Here is a 25,812-nt window from a genome sequence, read left to right on the forward strand (position 1 = left end):
CCATGTCATCCTAACTGTGACAGGTAGGGGAGCTATTAATAATTATACCAACCCAACAGGAAAATCAGGGCCATCATTCCTATGTGGTAAAGACAGGAAATTAGATGTTAACTGTCTGTATTTCTGAGTCACTGTTGTTAGGTGCCATCGAGTTGATTCAGACTCATAGTGACCTCATGTGACAGGGTTTCCTAGGATGTAACCTTTATGAGTCTTTTCTCCCTGGGAACCGCTTGGTGGGTTTGAACAGTTGAGCACTTAACCACTGCACCACCAGGACTCTTATCAGTCACTGTTAGCTGCTTAAATATATGCTTTCTCATTTGACTGTCATAACAATCCTATGAAGCTTGTCCTCTCTCGGATCAGGACCACAGCTAGAGAGATTAAACAGTTCACTGAAGGCCACACAGGAAGCTGGTGGAAGAGCCAGGGTAGGAACCCAGGCCTACCTGACCACAAATTTCATTCCTTTCTTACCAGGCTCTCTTCTTCTGTAACAGTTTGGCCTGGGGCAAAAGCTGATATTCTGTCAAAGTACTAGTATCAGCATTCTGGGGCTTTTTGAGGGCAATGATCAGTGAGAAGAGAAACATGCAAACACACTAATCTCTCAGGAAACCCACACCCACCCTATTGACACAAGGATAATGTCTATCCTAGTTCCTCTTTGTTCAGCTGAAAAAGCACAATGCAACGAAAACTCTACTAGCAGAGAAAGAAATTGAAGCAATTTTGAGACAATTTTGGAGAAGCCGCATTTTCACCTGAGTTATCTGAGCAGTGCAGGGCACAAAAGATTAGGGGTCAGAATTTTTCAGAGAATTGCTTGTTTTTCTGGTCTAGCAGGTTTAACTATGAGGCATTTTTTTCTGAGCATGCCTTGTCCTCACCACACAGCGGATGTCCACCAATTGCTAGGTAAGAGCTGTGTGTGGCAAAAGAAAGGGGTGATGGGAGAGCAGAATGCGATCTCCTGATGAAGACTGAGGTAAAACAGTCTCTTCATTAAAATTCTAACCTGATCTCCGTCTTCTTTCAACTGAAATGCCAAATCTGACAGGAAAATAATTAGTTTTGCAGCTCTATATCTTTTTTTTATCAGGCACTTCTAGCCCCCAGGACTAATCCAGTCACAATCAAGCAATTACCTGATGATTGGGGCTTCTGGGATTTGCTAAGCCTTGTGGGGAGTGTGCCAGGTTCTCTGTGAGTCAGAAAAAGGGGTCAGTTACTGCCAACTGCACTCACATGTTTCTCCTTGGTCAGGGGTAGAGTGCCAGGGTAGTATTACATCTTAATTCAGGCCACATGACCTAGATAGGCAGCGAGCTCTCCTACCTTGGTGATCTAGCGTGAAGCTGAGGCTCCAGCACAGGGCTGATAGTCAGGCTTCTTTTTTCCATTAAGGAGTCCCAGTTGTTTTTCCTGATGCTACTTTTAGAACCACTGGGTAGTCTGTTCTGCTTTGGTTTGCTGGCAATGTGTGTTTCACCTGTACTCACCAAACTCGTGAGAAGGTGTAAGGTTGATGGAAGTTTTTGGAAGGAAGCTGTAGTACGGACAAGGACCACAATTTGTGTTGAGGAACTATTACAACCACTTGGTACTATGCATTCTCAGGTCCAAGGTCTTACCTCATTAACTGTGTCTCTGATCACCTATGGCTGAGACCATGTAAAAAAACATTGCTGGCATTTCACTAGTTATTTGAAAGCCAGAAAAATACCTTTGACACAGGGAAACTTTACTGAACCTCGTAAAATGGAAATGTGAAATTTTTATTGCAAAGGTAATTTAATTGCTAAAAAAAAAAATCTTATAAAAGACAGAGTATAAAACATTATGGTTTTTGAAGAACTTTATGAACTATTTGTTGTAGCACTCTTTATGTCTTGACAGAGCTACCCAGTCTTTCTCTAGGTTTTTTTTTTTTTTTTTTTAATTCATACAGAATTCTAACAGCATTTAAAGGACTTCACATTTTCACTTTTTAAAAATTTTAATCCATGAAAATTACTCAAGTGCTCATATTGTTCTTCTTCCCCTGCCCCTAACCAACTGCCAGTTGAGGCTGAGAAATGATAAAAATTATTGCCGAATACAATATCTTTTAATGGCCTGTACTTAGAAAACTAGGTATCTGTAGCCTGGTTCATGCTAAATAGTCAGACAGCATCATTCATTCTAGCGTGATTTTTTTTTTTTTTTAAATCAAATTAGAAATAGAGTTGCATAAAGCAGCAGTTGAACATAGAGGTTAGTGAACATAAACTACAGCTCACAACTGTGAACTCTTCTCATCACCTGGTATATGATTACTCCGTATTACTATCGCATCAAGATTTTTACTTTTTTCCTCTACCAACCCACTTTTTCTTAATTTAAATTACCTTTTTATTTAAAGATATAATAATGGCTTCCACACAGAAAAAAACATTTAGTTTTTCCTGAAATTTTTGGGTTACTTTTACCTTCCTGGAGATTATCGCTTTGAATCCAGTTGTCTTCCTGGCGTTCTACTAACATTAAATGTTTTTCTTTCCTTTTCTGTTTTCCATCCTAATGTCAATTTTGACTTAAAAAGATGAGGATCAAACAAGTAACCACACTAAACTCATATCAATTGAGATGACTGTTCTTTAGAAAGCAGCATTTTATTTACTAGTTGTCATGATACGGTTTTACAGTGGTATTAATTGCTCTGGTGGACTTGCATATTGTTTTGAAATTCTGTGAAGTGATATCCTAAAAGTGTGGGGCTACTACATTTTCTGGATCTTAAGGTTATTTTGTTTTTATTCATCATTTACACGCAATGCTTCAAAATTTAAATTTTGGTCATAGAACTTACTGTTTATTTCATTAGGAAGAGGGGGAAGGAAAAAAGGAATATTTAGAGGAAAAATGCAATCATAAAATTATACGTAATTATACTAAAATAAACGTATGGTTATGTTAGGAATTAAAGACAAGTTCAAGTTGAGGTTGAATAGTTTTAACAGAACTCTTTTAAGTTTTGTTACAGCATTGGGGCTGTTAATTACTGCACCTATTTATACTCTGGGCTTTAGCCATTAACATCTGGCCAGCAATTCACCTTTGTGAATTTTAGCAAAGCAGGCTTGGTTATCTTAAATGCTTTTCTAAAAATCCCAACTTAAAAAAAAAAAAATCTTTTGAAAAACAAAGATTTTCAAACAAATGCCTAGCATTTCTGTCCTATTTGATGCTTGGTATTAGGTATAAACCACTATTAAAATAAAAAAATGCAGTCAGCTCTCCAAATACTGCCCCCCTCTGCAGCTGTGGTTTGGCGCAGGCCCTGGACTTCCCGTAGCCCAGAAGGACACATGTCCTGAGCAGGTATTTTCCTTCCTAGTAGCAGCTGAATAACACCACATTAAGCCTCACACAGAGGCCTGAATCCAGCCTAATTCCTTGTACTCAGACAAATTGTCTAGAGTGGTAATTGGGCCCCAGGGAACCAGACATCAAGGCTTCAGTCATCCATTGAACTACTGCTCCAGAAAACACCACCTCCATCTTCCTGGGCCAGGCCCCGAGCTTTTTGCTGTCGTGTACATGCTTAACTGCTCTGGACGAGGAAGTTGCTAAGACAAAGCAGAGAGCTAGTAGCTGCAAGCTCCAGGTTCCAAGGTTTCTAAGAGCAAAAGTTTGCCAGCATTTTCTGTCCCACTGGTTTTCACTATCATTACTATTATTTTTTAAAGCACACATTTCAAAATATTCAATAGGTATTCCAGTATTTTCTTAATATGTAGACAAAGGTTATACAATTAATATTACATATAATACCAGTCTCTCTCTCTCTATATATATTTATATATGGCACGTATCACACTGCATTTTGATAGATTGTTACCCTAACTGGACTGGAGGCTCCTCCTCCTTCTCATTGTTATTATTATCATTATTTTATACCCAACATTTATGAGGCAGTGGTTTTCTCTGCATGTACACTTTAATCTCCTTGGGAGTTTTTTAAAAAAAAATTCAGATGCTGCGCTTCAGCCCAGATTTTGAGTAGGGATGGATCGTCATTTTTCATTTTGTTTGTATATTCTAGAAAAGTTGCACAGCTTTATATACATCATTGGAGAGGAAGGCATTTTGGGGTAGAGGTTGGCCTGGCTTTCATTCTAGATCTACTTCTCTGCTTCCTCTCTTTCCTTGCTATTCAATTTCAACCTAATGGGCTGTGAATTTTCATAGGCAGAAGAGGGAGGGTGCTTGAAATCCAGATTTATGGAAACTCAGGGAACCAAAAACATCATTATTCTAACTCAGAGAAGCGATTTTTAACCAGGAGGGGTGACAATGTTTGTGAGAAAGTGGATAAAACTAAACTTTAAACTTCAAAACAGAAATGCAACTTGAGTTCTAAGTAATTCCAGATGCCTCCAGTAAGGTTGGCTAGGAACCCGGGTGTGGAAGCCAGAATGGGGATCAAGCTCAGAGATGAAGTGAGGGAGTCACTCTAGAGGCATGGAGAGCAAAAATGGCCCAGACAAGGACAGATGCCAAGGGGTGGCTTTGGGTAAGAACTTTTCAAGGTGAACTCAGAGCCTCAAACAAGAAGTAATATGGCAGTGTTTGGCTTTCTAGATCCAGGAAGAGAAGGGCAATGCACACAGATGCACAGGCCTTTGAGACCTGGGAGTTAACTTCCTAATGTTACAGACAAAAAGATGAGGCCCAGGAAGAACAGCTACTTCCTCTATCAGGATCAATTATATAATGGGGGAAAAAGTGAACAGGCAACAGGTAGACTGGAATTTTTAAACATCTCTCTTTATATTTCTTTATTTCACAAGTGTGACAGCATCCACCTAGCTTCATTAGCTATTTTGTGGTCCACATATGGTGATTCCAGTGTACAAATATTACTGTACACTGTGAGAACCAGACATCTTAATCTGCTCCTTCAAAGTATATACTAGCATACCACCTGCAGGGAGTAAAATACACTGCTTCTCTGAAGACATTCAAAATAGCACATTGTTTTTGTTTTTGGTGCCATCAAGTTGATTTTGACTCATAGTGACCCCATGTGACAGAGCAGAACTGCCCCATAGGGTTTTCTTGGTTGTAATCTTTACAGAAGTAGATTACCAGATCTTCCTTTCAGTTAGCAGCCAAACACTTAACCATTTGTATAACCAGGGCTCCTTACGTTGGTTTTAGAGCTCTTCAAATAGCTATTCAGAATAGCTAGTTCAAATCACCGTTCTGCCTTGACTAGTAGGGCTCAGTACAGAAGATTTTGTTTAAAAAGCTAAACAAAACTATTTAATAACTGATATTTGGAAATATGTGCTTTGGGACAATACTTACCTGGTTCAAAAGGCAATCACAATAGAATCATTCACTCATATGAGAGGCTCAAAATAGTTGAAACAAGCCAGAACTGTTTCAGAAAGAGTGTAGATTTAAAAGTTATAGGAAGGCCGTGGAATCTTTGTCATATGTTTTACCCACTTCCCTAGTGTTGGCAGGCAGAAGCAAGGAAATGGCTGCTTATAGGTGAGGAGTATTTTGAAATATAGTTTAGGTTCAGAGACCAAACAGTTGTTGGGAAGTGCTTTCTTCAATCAAAGTTTCTGCAGAAGTGAGCAGAAGGATAAGAGAAGCAGAGTACATGCAGCAAGTGCTCTGTGGTTGGTGGTGGTTATAACTTTGTCCTGGACTCTGTTCTGCTTTCCAGGGTACAGAGGCACTCTATGAGAGCCAGAAAGAAGGGGAATGTAACCTACTTCTCAATGATAAAAATAAAAAAATAATTTAAATATTAAAAAGGCTAAGAGATTTTCTTACGTACATCACCAAGCTATATGTCTTTCTGTATTCACAGGTTAACAATACTTTGATCTGCTATAGATTCTAAACATAGCAAGCTCAACTTGTGGCAAAAGAGAGGAAGGGAGAAGGTTCAAATCACCCTGTCCTACTGTCTACTCAGCACTGAAAGCTGACCTCTGCCTGTGGTAGGCGGAAAAATGTTCTCTCCTCAAATATGTCCATATCCTAATCCCAGAATATATAAATATGTTGTCTCATTGGCAAAAAGGTCTTTGCAGATGTGATCAAGTTAAGAACCTTGAGATGGAGAGATTATTCTGGATTATCTGGCTGGATCCAATGTAATCACAGGCATCACAGGCAAACCAAAACCAAACCCATTGCTGTCCAATCGATTCCAACTCATAGCGACCCTATAGGACAGAGTAGAACTGCCCCATAGAGTCCAAGGAGTGCCTGGTGGATTCAAACTGCCGACCTTTTGGTTAGCGGCCATAGCACTTAACTGCTATGCTACCAGGGTTTCCAGAGAGAGGCAGGAGGGTCAGAAGAGGAAATGTGACCATGGAAGCAGAAGCCAGAGTGATGAAGATGGAACAGGGCCACGAACCAAGGAATGCAGGTAGCCTTTAGAAGTTGATAAAGGAACAAACTCTTGCTTCATGGGTCCAGAAGGAACGTAGCTCCTTGATTTTAACCCCATAAGACTCCCCCCCCCCCGCCCTTTTTTTTAACTTCTGACATCCAGAACTGTAAGATAATGCGTATCGCTTCAAGACAGTGACAGGAATGGAAATCATAGAGTTCTTCTCAGCAATGCTGGTAGTTAGTACCTGGGATTTCCAGATTTAAAGGTGTCAAGGACCCTGGTACTGACCATGAAGGCTCCATTCAGAGCCAAGGATGCACTTCTTTCCGAGCTGCAATAATCTTGGCTTGGGCTCCTGCTACTGAACTTATGGCTCCTGGGAGTTGCAAAGGTGAGTTTGCATTCTTAATTTCCTCACATATCCTACACTTCTACCCCCCAGGCATCAGTGGCATCCTTGAGGGTACATTGCATGTTGTGTGCAATTCTTCTCTGTCAGAGAGGACCTGAGAAAGCTTCTTGGAGCCCAGCTATTTCCTCAAGGTAGTATGTGCCAGGGGTCCCTGAGTGGTGTGAATAGTTAATGTGCTCAGCTGCTAACCAAAAAGATGGAGGGTCAAGTCCACCTAGAGGCTCCCCAGAAAAAATGCCTGATGATTTGCGTCTGAAATATCAGCCATTGAAAACCCTATGGAGCACAGTTGTACTCTGACACATATGGGTTGCCAGGAGTTGGAGTTGACTTAATGGCAACTCATGATAATGTATGGCAATGTATGGCAAAATATGGGTTCTGAGTCAACGTTAGTGATATTTGCCATGACGACCTTCAGAACTTGGTGAAAGACCGTGTCATACACACTGAATCCTTGGTAAATATTGCCTCAAATGGAATATCCAATGAAATAGTTCTCATGTCCACTCCGATCAAGCGGTCATTGATGGCAGGATAAAAACACAAACCAGGTTCTTTGGCTCCTCCTTATGAGATGTGGTCCAATCTAAAGATGGTGGCTCTTTCATACTATTTTGGGATATTTATGCACATCCATATTGATATGGTGAAAGTTATAATTGTGAATATGAATAAAACAGCTATCAAAATCCAGCTGCTCTTGGATCAGGTGGACACTTGAGACTATGTCAGCATCTCCTGCCTGGAGGGGAGATGAGAGGGTGGAGGGGGTTAGAAGCTGGCGAAAAGGACACGAAAAGAGAGAGTGGAGGGAGAGAGCAGATTGTCTCATTAGGGGGAGAGTAATTGGGAGTGTGTAGCAAGGTGTATATGGGTTTTTGTGTGAGAGACTGACTTGATTTGTAAACTGTCACTTAAAGCACAATAAAAATTACTTAAAAAAAAAAAAAATCCAGCTACAAGGATCTCAGCCTAACCTGGGCTCTCCTTGAAGGAGTTGGGAGAAGCCAGACTGGAGTGTCCTCAGTGTGACACTTTTCAATCAGCTGTCAGAAACCAACTCACTGTTCTCACTTTGCCAGACCTTCAGCCACCAAATAGTGCATTGGCATTTTAATATGCTCCCTGGATGATTCTAATGCACAGCAAAGAGTTCTAATGCACAGCTGAGAGTTCATGCCCACCTAAGAGTCTGTGCTGAGAGCTTTATGATGATTACATCTTTTTGATCTTCAAAATACTTCTTTAGTTAGGTACCATTAATATCCCCATTTCACTGAAGAGGAAAGCAAGGCATGGAAAGGTCACATAATTTGCCTAAGGTCACACAATAAGCAAGGGACGAAGCTAAGAAGATTCAAACCCAGAATCCAGAGCCAAAAACATATGACTTCTTCTGTATTGCCTGAGTGGAGTTAAATCCTAAGCACCCAGCAGAATGCCTATTACTCAACAAATGTTTGTTGAATGAGTAAACAAAGGAATAAATGAGTGACTATATGCATTTAGGAAACAGGTGTTCAATTAAGCGTGGCCCGAGTATTACTTTTTAATTCACAAAGTGCTTTCACACACTGCTTTGTTTACACATTCGTGAAACTTATGCTCTAGATCCTAACTCTTTATTTTAATTCTTTTTTTAATATAATTTATTTTTGTTGTTAAGATTATTTTAATTTTTAAAATGAAAGGCCAGAATTAAAAAAACAAAGTACTAACAAAAGAAATGATAGCATTTTCATCCCCAAATACATGAAAAATGGATCATTTTTTTGAGTTCTCCTATATTTTAGGATTCTTAGGTACGTAAGTTTCAAAGTCATGGGTTTATTTTAAATAACTGAATACTTCTTGTATTAAAAAATTAATTTTCAGATAGTCCAGAAGGAAGTCAACCTGAAATGATGAAAATAAATAAATGTGATTTCATCCTACTTTTAAAATACCGACTTGCTTAAAAACAGCTTCACTTCCACAATGTAGCGTAAATATATATTTCATCCTTGAAATCTCTACACTTGCAACAATGTCACCTGCGTGATCATTTAATGATAAAAGGAAAAGAGTCTGCTTCTCATTCTGTGTAAATCTGAAACTTCCTTTAACATTAGTAGAAGGAGGACAGAAAGAAGACTAGTATTTTTAAATTTAAAGTGATTTGTTACATAGTGGCATTGAAATTAAAGATACTTTTTTTTTCCTATAAAAATATAAGGAACCCACAGATGCAAAAACTGGTTTTGCTATAAACTGTGCGCACAGTGGCTGAGAACTACAGTGAGCTGTGGCCATTAACCAAAAAGCTGGTAGTTTGAATCTACCAGATGCTCCTTGAAAACCCTGTAGGGCAGTTTTATTCTCTCCTGTAAGGTCACTATGAGTCAGAATCGACTCCACAGCAACAGTTTTTTTTTTTTTAATGCACCAAAATAGGGATAAATGTAAAGGAAAAGTAGAACAATAATTGCAAATTGCCTTCTATATTGTTATTGAAGAGGTTGAAGGCATTTTCATGTTCAACAATTTTAATAAAGATCTCCCCTTAGTGCCCCCCCAGCCCCCTGCCGCCTCAATCAGTTTGAACATAATTCAGGCATTATACACATTGTTCCCTTGGGTTTATACCTTCATGGTTTCAAATTATGTCTTGTATCCTGCCAAGACTTAGATCGCTCTACTTTAGTTAAGAGTTAGTCTCCAAAGCAAGTAGAAATTCATGTTTTTCCTGTTTCAAAAACAAAATTATATTTACAGCCAACCTATCATTATTTTAACTTTTTAAATGCAGTAAGTCATTAGTAGAATTATAGACCAGAGAGATAAAGTTCAAATTAACTTTGTGGTATTTTCCTCTCTACATTCTCAGTTAAATACTTTTTAGACAGCGGTTCCCAGCCTGCAGGATGCAAGTCTGAGGCGCCAGGATGTTAATGCAAGGGACTCTCAGCTTCCAGGATGGCTTTTACCTGAATGGCTAAGATATCACACACATAAATGCACTGCTATCTTTCAAATGTATGTAGGTGTTATTGTGATTCATAAACTGCCAATTCATTTAAAAATCTTAGTTAATTCACTCTACTTTTTATTATGTATTTCCTCAGTCAATGGACAACTGTTCTTAGGGTGTAATATTTGAGATCCTCATGATTGAAATTTAGGGCAGGTATGTAACTAAGCAGAGAAAATAGCCACACCATGACCACCTCTTCTGACAGAGTATATAAAGACAGCAGTAAACGTCTGTCCCTATTTGTCAAACATCTATGCGTTTCTCCTAGCTCATAGTGATAGCCCTGGCCAAAAAACACCTAATGTGTCAAGCTCCAACTACCAGAAGCCTTGAAAATAAGAGCGTCATCCCTTGAAAGAGGACATTTCCCTAAGGACTTATCCTATAGACAGGAACAACCTTGAAAGTCAAGCAGCTTTTGTATTTGCCCTTATGCACTGCCAAAGACATTTGAAAATATTTATTTAAAACCCTTGTATGTTTGCAGAGCAAGAGCTAGCCCCATGCTCCTCAGCCAGTAGGGCTGGTGCCCCCCTTCTCCCCTCCCCATAGAAGGAATGTGCACTGGCTCAGTCATCCATTGCAAGGGTCTGCATTCTTCCACTGGAAGTTGTGATAGGATCCCTCTGTGCACTGTAAATAAAGCTTTCTCAGACCTTGCAATTTTGGCATCTCACTGCATGTCTAAGGGCATTGGCAGGGAACAAGACTGAGAAGCGTTTTGAAAGAGGAGCAAATGTAAGTGAACTGTGTTGTCGATTAGTCAGTCAATGGCCAAGCAACAGCATCAGCTGGAAAGGAGTCTAGTCCTGTGACTGCCCCTGTGCAGGCTGGAGGCAGAGGAGAGCTGGGATATTTCCCTGTTTTACAGCCAATTTCTTTCCTTCAGGGTCACCGCTACCATTTATACAGAATTTACCAAGAGTCGTCAACTGCTCTAAATGCTTTGCAATCATTGTTCCATTTATATCTTGCAACAACTCTTAGGAGATAGCAGATGAAGAAACCGACATTCTGAAAGGTTAGGTGGCCTTGGGGTGACTTAGGTAAGGAGTGGTAAACTCGTGTGGAATTTGCTCAACCTCAAAGCCTTTGTTTTCACAGATACTGGTGGCAATGCCAAGCACTGAGCAGAGATGAGAAATGGGTAAAGTTAATTCTCCTCTCTTCTTTGTATCCTGGCACCAACTAGCCTGTTTAACCGGTTGCCATCTAGTCGATTCCAACTCATGGCGACCCCATGAGTGTTAGAGTAGAACCGTGCTCCACAGGGTTTTCAATGGCTGATTTTTTGGAAGTAGATCACCAGGCCTTTCTTCCGAGATGCTTCTGGGTGGACTCAAACCTCCAACCTTTCAAGCACATTAATCATTTGCTCTGCCCAAGGACTCCTCACATCAATTACCTACTATTTAAGACTCTCTAAATGCTTCAGGGCACCCAGCCACCACTTCTGTATTTTGGGAACCAGCATAATCTGGTAGTTAAAAGCAAAGGTTTTGCCATAAAAAGGAATGAAGTACTGATACATGCTACAATATGGATAAACCTGAAATTATGCTAAGTGAAAGAAGAAGCCAGACACAAAAGGTTACGTATTGTATGATCCATTCATACGAAATGTCCAGAATAGGCAAATGCATAAAGACGGGAAGCAGATTAGTGTTTACCAGGGGTTGGAGGAGGAAATGAGGAGTGACTGCCTAATGGGTATGGATTTTCCTTTTGGCTCAGTGAAAATGTTCTGAAACTACATAAGAGTGATGGTCATACAATATTGTGAATGTGATTAATGTCACTTTAAAGTGGCTCATTTTATATCATGTGAGTTTTACCTCAAAAAACAGCGAAGGTTTTGGAGTCACACAGAGCCGAAGTCTTGAGTTGGTTACTTCCCAGCAATGTTTGTCTGGTGTGATTTACTTAACTAACAAAAATGTGTTCCACTTTCTCCAAGTGAGGCCAGTCATTATTGATTTACACCTGTCAGCCTCCCCGAATCACACAGCCATATGGATGAGGGTGGATACTTGAGAACAACTGAGGGTCTGTTAGGAAGGAAGAAGGGGACAAAGTGGATGTTGGGTAGGCAACCAATGGTATCTGCTACCACGAGTACTTAGATAACGAAAAAAAAAAAAGGTTTTAAATTGGAATGTAAAAATATGTAATAAAATAGATAAAATAATGTATAAATATTAATGATTTTCCTACTTCTGAATAATAATGTGTTTGAGAATGCAATATTAGACCCTCATTCACAAAACCATGAAAATAACAAAACAAAACAAACTTGTCCCATGAGATTCTTATAATGAAATCAAGCAATACCTTCTTTCTTTCAATGAATTTTAATTGAAAACCCACCATCTGCTAGTTAACAGGGGTTAACAACACAGAATTCGGTCCTTACGGAGCTTACATTTTAGTTTTGGAGTTAGATTAAAAAAATGAAACACATAAACATATTGTATCATTTCAGCAGTGTTTCACACTCTGAAAAAACAAATAATGGTAGGGGAAAACAGAATGATGGAGACAGCAGGGCTGCTATTGTAGATAAGGTTGTAATGTATGTGAATGGAAAATTCTTAACATGTTGTTGTTATTTGGTGCTGTGGAGTCGGTTCTGACACATAGCAACCCCATGTACAACAGAACAAAACACTGCCTGGTCCTGCTCACAATCGTGGTTATGCTTGAGCCCACTGTTGCAGCCACTGTGTCAATCCATCTCGTTTTCGCTGACCCTCTATTTTACCAAGCGTGCCTTCTCCAGGGACTGGTCCCTCCTGATGACATATCCGAAGTATGTGAGATGCCTGCTATCCTTGCTTCTAAGGAGCATTCTGGCTGTGCTTCTTCCAAGACAGGTTTGTTCGTTTTTCTGGCCGTCAATGGTGTATTCAATAGTCTCACCAGCAGTGTAATTCAAAGGCATCACTTCTTCGAGCTTCTTTATTCATTGTCCAGCTTTGGCATGCGTATGAAGCGACTGAAAACACCATAGCTTGGGTCAGGGGCACCTTCGTCCCTAAAGTGACATCTTTGCTTTTTAACACTTTAAAGAGGTCTTTTGCATAAGATTTGCCCAGTGCAATGTGTTGTTTGACTTCTCAACTGCTGCTTCCATGGGCATTGATTGTGGATCCAAGTAAAATGAAATCCTCAACAACTTCGATCTTTTCTCTGTTTATCATGATGTTGGACATTGGCCCAGTTGTAAGAATTTTTGCTTTCTTTATGTTGAGGTGTAATCCACACTGAAGACTGACTGTAGTCTTTGATCTTCATCAATAAGTGCTTCAAGTCCTCTTCCATTTCAGCAAGCAAGATTGTGTCATCTGCATTTTGAAATTATTAATGAATCGTCCTCCAGTCCTGATGGCCTGTTCTTCTTCATATAGTCCAGCTTCTCGGATTATCTGCTCGGCGTACAGATTGAATAAGTATGGTGAAAGGATACAACCCTGATGCATATCTTTCCTGATTTTAAACCAATCAGTATCCCCTTGTTCTGTGTGAACGACTGCCTCTTGGTCTATGTACAGGTTCCACTTGAGCACGATTAAGTGTTCTTGAATTCCCGTTCTATATAGTGTTATCTATAATTTGTTGTGATACACAGTCGAATGCCTTTGCACAGTCAGTAGAACACAGGTAAACATCTTTCTGATATTCTCTGCTTTCAGCCAATATGCGTCTGACACCAGCAATGATATCCCTGGTTCCATGTCCTCTTCTGAATCTGACTTGAATTTCTGGCAGTTACTTGTCGATGTACTGTTGCAACTGCTGTTGAATGATCTTCAGCAAAATTTTACTTGTGTGTGGTATTAATGATATGGCTTGATAATTTCCTCATTCTGTTGGATCACCTCTGGAATGGGCACAATATGGATCTCTTCCAGTTGGTTGGCCACGTAGCTGTCTTCTAAACTTCCTGGCATAGATGAGTGAGCGCTTTGAGCGTTATATTTGTTTGTTGAAACATCTCAATTGGTATTCTGCTAAGTCCTGAAGCCTTGCTTTTCGCCAGTACTTTCAGTGCAGCTTGGACTTCTTCAGTACCATCGGTTCTTAACATGGGGCCTGGCAAATAGAAGGACTCAATATCTGTGGTTTATTGCTATCATTAGACCCCTTCTGCTGACGGGGATATTTGGGCAGCTCCCCGAACACAGAAAATCCCAGAAGTAATAATTTCGGTGTGTAATATTTCACATCCTATGGAAGGTGTGTGCTGCAGTGCAAATGGCCCTCCCCTTAGGTGCTGATCAACTCTGCTTAGGGTTGGTTCTGAGTTTTCCTCTGAACTCAATAAGGGAAGGCTGAGTGAGTACACCTAAGTAGTCGCACTTGGAAGAACTGGACTTGAGTGGTGTATTAGGCACCATAAAAGGAGCCCTGGTGGCACAATGGTTAAGTGTTTGGCTGCTAACCGAAAGGTTGAGGTTTTGAACCCACTTAGTGGCTCCACAGGAGAAAGACTTGGTGATTTGCTTCCATAAAGATTTCAGCCAATAAAATCCTGTGGGGCAGTTCTACTCTGTCACATGGGGTCACTATGAGTCAGAATCAACTCGATGGCCCTTAACAACAACAGGCACTATAAAGGTCCTGCTGTTCTTTCCTGACTAGGATCTCTGTCAAGGTCATCCCAGTCTACCCCAGTAAGTTTTCCTAAATTTGAATCATGGGGAGCATGATTCCTTTCCAGAAAGGTTGGCCTCATTCATGGTGCTCCAAATTTTCTTTTTCCTTTTCCTCAGGAAGTGTTTGTTGCTATTCATTTGCATAATGGACGAGACATCAAGTTACTGAATTTTTCCAGAAAAACATCTCATCCAAGATGATTTTCTATGTCTGTATAGAAAAGGAACATCTCTCACTTAAAAGCTAATAAAATAAAATCTATCCCACTCCACAAAACTCCTTTAACAATGATGACATCTCAGCCTTATGAGCTTTGATGTTGTACCTCAGACACTTGGTTCTAGAAGCTGGGCGCTCTGTCATTCACTAGCTTTGGGAATTTAGCAACTTACTTAACTTATGAACCATGCTTAGCTCATCTATGAAACAGAGAATAGACACAGAGGTGCACACAGGAGGAAGATAGACGCCAAGGAATGCCAATGAAACCAAGGAACACCAAGGAGCTCCCAAGGCAACACATAAGGAGGGACTTCCCCCTAGAGCCACACACTGTACTTGAACTTTTAGCCTCCAGAAGTGTGAGAAAGTAAATTTCTGTTCTTTAAAGCCACCCACTTGTGGTATTTCTGTTGTGGCAGCGCTAGGTAACTAAGACACATGGCGTCCGAAACTTAAAAAAAAAAAAAACCCAAACCCATTGCCGTTGAGTTGATTCCGACTCATAGTGACCCTATAGGACAGAGTAGAACTGCCCTACTGGGTTTCCAAAGAGCAGCTGGTGGATTTGAACTGCCGACCTTTGGTTAGCAGCTGTAGCTGTTAACCACTGCGCCACTAAACGTCAGTTGAGTCAGATCCTGAGTTTTTCTCTCTCCTGAAAGATGACTTTCCTTCAGGGTACAGCTATCCTTTCTGCTCCTTTGAGTTTTCGCCGGGAATAGTAAGGCTATTTCAAGATAATCAAAGGTGCTCTCAAAATTCTGAGTGTCAGAGAAGCTAAGAATTTTTTAAAATCATGTTTCTACTTGCGATTTGGCAGCTCCCTAAACCCACCCTGAATCTGTTCTTATTCCTCTTCAGTTGAAGCTTTTCTCAGGTTAAATTTTCAGTCATTACTAGTGACATCTCCCACATCTCCTACACATATATATATTATCCACTTGAATGAAAATAAAGGCACACCCAACATTCCATTCTATGGGAGGGATAACACTCAAATCCGTTGAGTGGAAAACTTGCATTTCCTGTTTGTGTTGGACTATGATTCAAACAGCTTCAAGACAGTATATATTATAGCATAACCATTGCACTCCTAGAAATGTCTCTGTGAAAATAACCTATCTAAAAATCCACTGCCGTCGAGTCAATTCCCACTCATAGCGACCCTATAGGACACAGTAGAACTTCGGGTGGGTAGACTGCCCCATAGAGTTTCTAAGGAGCACCTGGCAGATTTGAACTGCCGACCTCTTGTTTAGCAGCTGTGGCATTTAACCACTACACTACGAGGGTTTCCTTTGTGAACATATCTACTTCTAATGTGCTTATTTGGTCTTTGATCTTCAGAGTCTTTGGAGAGAAATCAAAACTGATACGTACAGGGAAACATATACATTTAATATAGGAAAGAATCTTGTTGTTAATCATTAGTAGACTCTACTAATTTTTCTAGAAAAATGTGGAAACTAATTTGCCCATGAATGAATCTTTACTTTTTTGCCCCATGAAAGAATCTTTACTAGCTATGCTTTTTCCAGGGACATTTATTTGTTATTATCTCCAGGTACTTTTTCGTATTTGGGTTGTCAGGCTGAGCATTTTCGGGAGAGATTGGGGGCTTAATGAAGTAAACAAACTTTTTTTCTTCTCTCGCTCTTTTTTTTACCTGTTTCATGGGAAGTGAGAATTCACTTGCTGCATAATGAACATGGCATATTCTACTTAATTGTTTTTTCCAGACTCTCCTGTCTCAAACCGGAAATGAGGTTTTTCAGAAGTTTAATTAAAACATTCAGAGTATTTGGCGAGGGAAAATAGGATTGAGACATGTTTAACTCCTCCTAAGATTATAGCAGAGAAGATAAATGCTTTAAAACGATATTTCAGGAGATGTGGTAGCACCTTGCACATTGGGAGCAGTCTTAGCTTGGCAGTAAAGACGGGAGCCTGTGCTTGACTGCTAGCAGAAAGGTTGGCAGTTCAAACCCACCAGCCGCTCTGTGGCAGAAAGATTTGACAGTCTGTTTCCTTAAATATTTACAGCCTCAGAAACCCTATGGGCAGTTCTACTCTGTCCTATAGGGTCTCTGTGAGTTGGAATCAATTCGACAGCAATGGGAAGAAAGAATGGGAAATGAGGAAGAGGATAACCTAAATGTAGCCCCCCGTTTCAAGCAGCTTGAATTTTTTAAGGGAAGGTGTGATGTGGTCTGTAATCTACTTTAAAATTTTCAGCAGTTTGTGTGTAAATATGTGTTTTATTTTGTTTTAATCCCGACCCTGTGGCGGGCAGGTCTCCGAATTGGGAATACATACATCGGGGTGGTTAAACCAATGCCGTGGAGTCAGTTCCGACTCATGGTGGCTGCGTGTGTGGCAGAGTAGAACTGTGTTCCATAGGGTTTTCGGTGGCTCATTTTTTGGAAGTAGATCACCAGGCCTTTCTTCAGAGGCATCTCTGGGTGGACTTAAGCTGCCAACCTTTTGGTTAGCAGCCAAGTGTGTTAACCATTTGTACCATCAGGGATGGCTAGTGGTAGCATTTAATCAAAAGGCCAAACTCCAGATGATTTAGCTATTTTTCATCTCTGATTAACGTTGGCAGTTTTGATAATTAGCCTAATGAATCTCAGAAATAGGTTTTCATTTGTGAAATTCCAGGTATTAGAGATGCATGGATTGGCTAGAAATGCTTTAAAAGCATTCCTGCCTTTGCATGAGCAAGATATAAAAATATGGTGAAGCTCCCTAGGCTTGATTTTTACACAGTCACATGTCCAGGATAATTAGTGGAAAAAAATCCCAGAGGAGGAAAAAGGCTAAAAGAGATAGGATCCATAATGAAAATGTTAGAATGAGTCTTAGACAAGAGGAAGACACCTGAGAGTTGGAGTTGAAATCTGTGGTTTTCCTTAAGCCTTTTTGGTGATGAGGTAACACTGTTGATAACAGTAGCTCCATAAATCTATGGTTGACCCCACATGGTCTTCTCTCATCCTCTCTCCCCATCCCAGGGGAAGTGCCTCTTTTCCGGATATTCAGACCCTTTAGTTTCTTCAAACTGTTACAGTCTTTACTCTGAAGCCAATTCAGAGAAACTCTTAAGACTATTAATAAACTTCATCCTTTTGGCGAATGATTAAAACTTATTATCTAGAATAAAACTTAGAAATTATCCCTGTTTCTAATTGTTGTTACTTAATATGTATCTCTATATATATTATATATTGTGATTGGCATACAGATGCCTTCAAAGTGATGTGTGGTAAATGTGAATCTTTACATTAGCAGATATTTTTCTTAAAATGATAATATAACAAATTTGGGGAGGGAAAAAGGATGGCAATGAACCTCCAACAGGTCAGCCACTATGTAAACGCTAAGACAGAGCTGTCAGTAAGGTCAATGAGCTAAGATAGACTGAGATAAGATTAACGGTATGCAATAGCATTTCACTGGGACTTGACAATAAAATGTTGCTTATTTCTTGTGCCCACTATTTTAACCGTAAACTGATGTTTTCTAAACACACTCTAATCAAAGGTGACTGAAAGAACTATACCCTGGAAAGTGAAAATGTTTTAATGTTTTCTCAGCTTTACAAATATTTAAAGATATTTTAAAGACCAACATTTTATTGTATGAAGGAAGCAGCCCTGCTAAGGAAAATTACTACTTGAAGACTAAGCAGTAAAATAGAGTTATCATGCCACTAAATGAACTGCATAAAAATTGATGTTCTTTCTCTGGAAGATTAAAGTCACATTTTTCAGGACAAAGGACAATCAAGAAATGAATTTCCCTGCAGTCTAACAATATAACTTTTGTTACTAGTGCCCCCACCCCTAGTCTAATCATGCTGAATGGTGCAGACTTTAAGCAAAACACAAGATGTTAGAAGCTTAAGAAAGGCCATAGCTGCAGAGGACTGGAAATCAGTAAAATGATCTCGATGATTTCTCCCTGAGAAAAGCTGAGACAATGCCTAAAAGGCCAAGAGCTTCCTGTTTAATAAACCATGGAACAAGGGGGGTCTGGAGAATCCTAACTTGGAATAAAACCTGAATGTGAAGTTTCAATGCTATGTAACATTTCACATGGCACAAAATTCGTAGAAATCCATACCTTAAATTTTTTTTAACTAAAACAAATATTGAATAAGTTACAGTCGGAAAAGGGAATATGCTATTCAACCAATGTCTTTAGGATTTGAACATTGCCTATGGATAAGAAATTTTAAATGTATCATGATTTTATCAGTTGAGAACTAAATACCAGCCCAGTGGACATATTTTGGAAACTATATCTAACCTGACCATACGAATGAAGAGATCATAACATTTTTTGCAGTAGCATACACGACAGTAAACCCAGTCCTCTCCTTGCCCTTCTTTGATGCTATAGGAGCTGTTGGCTTTAAAAAACACATTGGTTAACACAAGCCACAGACTGAAAGAAAATATTTGTAAAACACATATCTGATAAAGGACTTGTATTCAGATTATACAAGAGCTTTTAAAACTGAACTATAAGAAAACAACCCAATTACAAAATGGGCAAAAGATCTGAACAGGCACCTCACCAAAATTTGGTTAGCAGCCAAGCTCTTAACCACTGTGCCACCAGGGCTCCAAAGAAGATATATGGGTGACAAATAAACCAAAAAAAAAAAACCAAACCCACTGCCGTCAATTCGATTCTGACTCATAGTGACCCTATAGGACAGAGTAGAACTGCCTGATAGTTTCCAAGGAGCACCTGGCAGATCAACTGCCAACCTCTTGGTTAGCAGCCATAGCACTTAACCACTATGCCACCAGGGTTTCCAGGTGACAAATAAGCATACAAAAATGTCACTAGAGAATTGTAAATTAAAACAATGAGATACCACTACACACTTATAAAAATGGCTAAAACTGAAAACACTGACAACAGCAAATGCTGGTGAGAATGTGGAGCAACAGAAACTCTCATTCATTGCTGATGGGAATACAAAATTCCCAGCTGTACAGCCAGTTTGGGATATAGTCTGGCAGTTTCTTCAAAGCTGAACATAGGCTTGCCATATGATCTAGCAATCACACTCCTAGGTATTTACCCAAATGAGTTGAAAATGTATTTCCACATAAAAACCTGTACATGAATGTTTATAGCAGTGTTATAAAAAAAAAAAAAAAATTTTTTCTTTTAATTTATAATTGCCAAAAATTGGAAGCAACCAAGATGTCTTTTAATTGGTGAATGGGTAAACAAACTTTGATACATCCATGCAATGGAATATTATTCAGTGATAAAAAGAAATGAACAATCCAGCTGCAAAAAAAAGCATGAGGAACCTTAAATGTATATTGCTAAGTGAAAGAAGCCAGTCTGAAAAAGCTATATACTGTATGGTTCCAAATATATGACATTCTAGAAAAGGTAAAACTATAAAAACAGTAAAAAGATCAGGGGTTGTCAGGGGTTCAGGGGGAGGGAGGGCAAGAGGGATGAATAGGAGGAGCACAGGGTGTTTTTAGGGCAGTGAAACTTCTGTGTGATACTGTAATGGTGGACACATGACATTATCCATTTGTCAAAACCCATATGTCTGACAACACAAAGAGAGCACCTTAATGTAAACTATGAGCTTTAGTTTAAAAAAAAAAAAAAATTTTTTTTTTTTTTATTGGTTTATCAAGTATAACAAATATACCACATGAATTCAAGATGTTACTATAGAAGAAACACTTTGGAAGGGTGTTAGGGATTGAGCTGTGTCCCCCCAAAAGATATGCTGAAATCCTAACCCCTGGCACCTGTCAGTACGACCTTGTTGGGTGAAATAGAGTTTTTCTTTGCAGATGTTATGTTAATGAGGTCATACTGGAGTAGGGTAGGCCCTAATCCCTCTGAGTGATGTCTTAGAGGAGAACAGACATAGAGACAGAGACACGAATAGGGGAGAACAGACTTCATGTGATGACAGGCTCATCTATAAGCAGCAAAGGAACACCAAGGTAGCCACCAGAAGCTAGGACAGAAAAAAAAAGAGGCATGGAACAATTCCTCTCTCAAAGCCCTCAGAAAGAATTGACATGGCCAATATCCTGATTTGGACTTCTAGTCTCCAGAACTGAGATAATACATTTTTGTTGTTTAAAGCCACCCCCTTTATGGTATGTTGTTAGGGCAGCCCTAGGAGACTAAGACAACGGCATGTGGGAACTTTCCATACTTTTACAGAATTTTTCTATAAACCTAAAACTGCTCTAAAAAATAAACTTTATTTTTAAAAAGTGCATTGGTTTATGGGCCAGAAATGGTATACCAAAACCAAACCCAACCCATTGCTTTCGAGTTGATTCTGACTCATAGTGACCCTACAGGACAGTAGAACTGCCCTTAGGGTTTCCAAGGAATGGGTGGTGGATTCAAACTGCCAGCCTTTTGGTTAGTAGCTGAGCTCTTAACCACTGCACCACCAGGCACAGAGCAATGCTATTTGAATTGTGACCCATAACAGCCTGCTAGTTATTACTGGTCTGCAATGAAATAGGTGCAGAAATTAAGAGTCAGCATTTAGAAAATTTCATAGCAATTTGACATATTTCTTTTACGTGTGTTAAGCTTAATAATAAATAAACTGGATTTATATTTTGTATATATTTGTTTTTATTTTCATTTAATTTTTCTAGTAATGCATTTTCATTATACTTTACAGAAATATTCCGTGGCCGATTGGAAAAATAAATAACCAATTCTCCACCACAGATAGTTTGAGAAACACTGGCATAGACCATAACAGAGCCATAATTATTTTAAGAAACAGATTTTAAAGTCCAAGAATCATAGATTGGTGAATAAGATTTTTTAGATAAAAAAAGACCTGTGGCATCTGAGATTTTTTGAGCTCCTCACTTGTAGAATGTTCAGGTTTGGACCTCCAGGACAAGGATAAAGGCCTTATAAAAAAAAGTTTTGTGAGCTGTTGACTGACTAATCGTGAGATCTAGGGTTAAAAACCTGTTTTCTTTGGGTTACTTGCTTGTGCCAAACTTCTTTAATCCCTTTTGTCTTCTAATTCCTCTTCTATAAAGTCAAACCAGGGTGCCTGATTCAGGGGAACAACATGTTTCATTTTTTCAAAACAACATTCAGCTTTCCATTAATTGTAATCATTGTAAAGCATAATGAACAGAAAAGTAGATGGCAGAAATTTCAAAACATTGTAGTTAACTTTGTAAAACATCTGTGTACCTTGAAAAATAGTTTTTCCAAGCTGACTTATGTCACGTTGATGTTGGTTGGCATTTCTGAGCAGAACCCAAAAGAAAGAAGTTTTGGAGCCCAGGCTGAGATTATAAATTTCTTTTCCTTTTCTGTTTTTATTATTATTATTATGTTGATTTCCTAAGTGGGTTATCTATGGGCTAGCAATTAAGAGTTGACTGTACAGACAGACTTCTCTTTGAAATGCCTCCATAACAAAATGAAGGGTATGGCTTACGTCCAGTCAAACTCTGATGAGGGAGGTGTACCATCTCTCAGCGGACCCCTTTAATTAAGATGATAGAATAATAAATAGTGCTGGGATAACTATAAAACAATTTAGAAACGAAATAGTTGTATCTTTACCTATATCAATTCTTGATAAATGAATTCAAATGTAAGTAGGTGACAAAAGCTTTTCTAGGTAAACACCTATTGTAGAAATCTTAGAGAAAAAGAATGTTAGCTTTGACTTTATCAAAACAATATCTCAAAACTCCACTATCAATTATAATTAAAAGCAAGCACAGATTAGGAAAACGTATGTGTAACATGTCTGACATAAAAGGAAATAAGGAGACTGAACTTTATAAGACATACTTGGAAATAAAAAACTATAAAGGAAAGACTAGACAGATTTGACTGCATAAAAGCATTTTAACGTCTGTATGGAAAACAATGCCATAAGCTAAGCCAAAAGACAGACAGGAGAAAATATTCGTAACGTATATGACAGATTAACAATAACAGCAAAAACACATAACACTACGCACCAGGAACTGTTCAAGGTACTGTGCCTATATTATTAGCTCATTTAATCCTAACAAAGATTAATAGTTTCCAATGAGGTAGGTGGTACTATTATTAGCCCATTTTACAGATAAGAAAACTGAGACACAGAGAAGTCATAATAGCGAGTAGATGGGCAAACTGGAATTCAGACCCAAGCAGCATGGCTTTAGGGTCCATGCTCAATTACCATGCTAGCATGCTCCTCCTGAAGTCAGGACTGACTCAGTAAAGTAACACAGTTACAGCCATCCAATGTAAAACACGAGAAATGCCAGGAAAGAAAACAGGAAAAGAACGAAGATGGGAAGAAAGGAAGGGCGGAAAGAACGAAGATGGGAAGGGTGGAAGGAGGCAAGGAAAGGAAGAAACTGAAAAGAAAAAGGAAAAATAGAACCAGAGAAGAAAAATGTTCACATTTAAAAAAAACAGCAAGAATAATGTAACCTTGGTTGTAGGTATGTATGTATACAGAGTATGGAAAGATGTCAACAAAAGATTAATGGTGGTGGCCTCTGGTGACTTTTTTACATTCCTCACTAGTCTTCTCCATTGCTTGAATATTTTCTTTCTTATTAAAAAATAAACTTAAAAAGTAATGAGGCTGTATGCAGTATTAGCAAGGGTGTGGATAATGGCATGGAGAACAGCTACTCTCATCTACCATAGGTAAGAGCATATATCAAACAAATTCTCAAAGTCAATTTGACATCATTTAATGAAAACCCTTAGACTTTTATATGCCTTTGGACGCAGAAATTCCACTTGTTTTCTACGGCAGCAATTTAAAATGGATCTTTATTCATCAAGACATGAATTTTTTTTCCCACTTATTTATAATACTGCTGGAATCTAAAGAGAATTCACTCAAGTATTGCAAATACGGAAACCCTGGTGGCATAGTGGCGTAGTGGTTAAGTGCTACGGCTGCTAAACAAAGGGTGGGCAGTTCAAATCTGCCAGGCGCTCCTTGGAAATTCTATGGGGCAGTTCTACTCTATCCTATAGGGTCTCTATGAGTTGGAATCAACTCGACAGCACTGGGTTTGGTTTTTTGGTTTATTGCAAATATGACCAAATTTATATAATCCATTTTCTCTTCTTCTTGGGCATGAACTTGGACTACATATCCCAGCCTCCCTGAAATTAGATCACATGGCTGAGGTCTAACAGTGGAACAGAGCAGAAATGATGACTCCCATTTCTGGGACAAGTTTTCAAGAAGTATGTGTTCCCCTTCCATGCTCTCATGTCCCTTCCACTGACTCGAGGCAGATGCTGAGGATGAGGCTCTGGTGGAGACAAGGCAAAGAGAGCCTGGGTCCCTGAATCACTGTGGAGATGTCCCTGAATCTTCTGCCAACCAGGAACACCTGCCTGGTTGTTAGACAAGAAATAAAGTTCTGTTTCGTTTGAGCTATTTTTGGATCTATTTATCTCTACAACTTAATTCACAATTCAAATACCATTTTTAAACTGCCACTGAACTGATTTGGCCATGTATTTTACTTTGTAACACATCTGTGGGACATGCTTTCTTTCTGGTCAGTGCTCACCCTCTTTGACAGTGGCTTCAGATGAAGCACATTGTGACAAAGAAGCTCTGCCCCTGGGAAGCCATTTCTCTTGGCATGCTTCAGCTCCCTGATGCAGCTTGTGATGGTGAAGCTGGAGACATTCTCCAATTTTCCTGCTGATACTCAAATTCTTCCTTCTCAGCAGGCCTGTTCTTGTTCAGAGAGCTGATGGTTTTACCGAATCCAAGAATCTTCTGTTTGCCTTCCATCATTGCTTTTGCCTTAGATTTTCTACTTTTCCACTTTGTCCTTAGTGAAGACAGTGGATTCGAGTTGAGTTCCTAGAAGACACCAACCATGTTTCTCTGCTCACTTTTCTGCTTTGAACTTCTCACCCTTCTGGATCATGCAATCAATAGCTTCCTTAATCAATATGGTCATCCACATCTTTTTGCCCATCCTCTTTGTCCACAGCAGACACACTGCAGATGTTATGGACATCAATGTCCATGGCTATTTTACTCTGAGGACCATTATGGTGTGCATGGGATTGCCAATCAGACTGCTATCTTTAGCCATTCTCGCCTACATTTGAATACAGACAGCAAGTAGTTGTTTATCTAAGTAGTTAAGGTCTCTATCTGGTGTACATGGTGGAAATGGTGGAACTACACGTGATCAGAACAGCCGAAACTCCATTTGCACTTTCAATAACCAGAGAAATAGGTGTGACATCCGAGCCCAAAATCTTAAAACACGTTCAGATTTCATCAGCAGTATATAGCATTAGACTTACCGGGGAGATGCTTGTGTGCTGTTCCTGGCCATTGAAGAAATCTTATAGTAGTTCATGAACACCTTATATGTCCCATAATAGTGAGACTATTAAAATCATGCCAAAGAAGAATGTTTAATAACATAGAAAACTGTTTATAATAAATCTTTTAATTTAATGAACAAAAAGCAGGTTATAACAGCATATGCAGTATGATGCCATTTCTGTAAGAAAAATTTTTTAAATTTATTCAGCAAATATTGAGCCCCTACTATGCATGTGGTACAGTGGTTAAGCACTCAGCTACTAACAGGAAGTTCTGTAGTCCAAACCCAGCAGCCGCTCCAAGATGTGGCAGTCTGCTTCCATAAAGAGTACAGTCTTAGAAACATTATGGGGTAGTTCTAGTCTGTGTTATAGGGTCGCTTTATAGGATCACTATGAGTCAGAATCGACTCGGTGTCAATGGGTTTGTTTGCTTCGGTTTTGGTTTACAGTGCATGTGCTGGGCTTTGTAGATATTGGTATTCATTTGTGTGTATGTGTTTGTGTGTGTATGTACTATAGCATATTTTTATTTTCCAATTTATCTACTAAAACCCACTGCTGTCGAGTTGATTCCAACTCACAGTGACCCCACAGGGTTTCCAAGGTTATAAATCTCTACAGAAGCAGGCTGCCACATCTTTCTCCTGAGGAGCTGCTGGTGGTTTCGAACTTCCAGCCTTTCACTTAGCAGTCAGTTGCTTTAAGCACTGTACC

General features: G+C 39.3%; 1 pseudogene; it reads right to left on the reverse strand.

The window, feature by feature from the left end:
* Nucleotides 1-6,714: 6,714 nt before the first annotated feature.
* On the reverse strand, nt 6,715-24,854 carry LOC111752516 (stomatin-like; annotated as a pseudogene).
* Nucleotides 24,855-25,812: the final 958 nt, after the last annotated feature.

This window comes from Loxodonta africana, chromosome 1 (genome assembly GCF_030014295.1).
Source record: "Loxodonta africana isolate mLoxAfr1 chromosome 1, mLoxAfr1.hap2, whole genome shotgun sequence".
NCBI classification, from domain to species: Eukaryota; Metazoa; Chordata; class Mammalia; order Proboscidea; family Elephantidae; genus Loxodonta; species Loxodonta africana.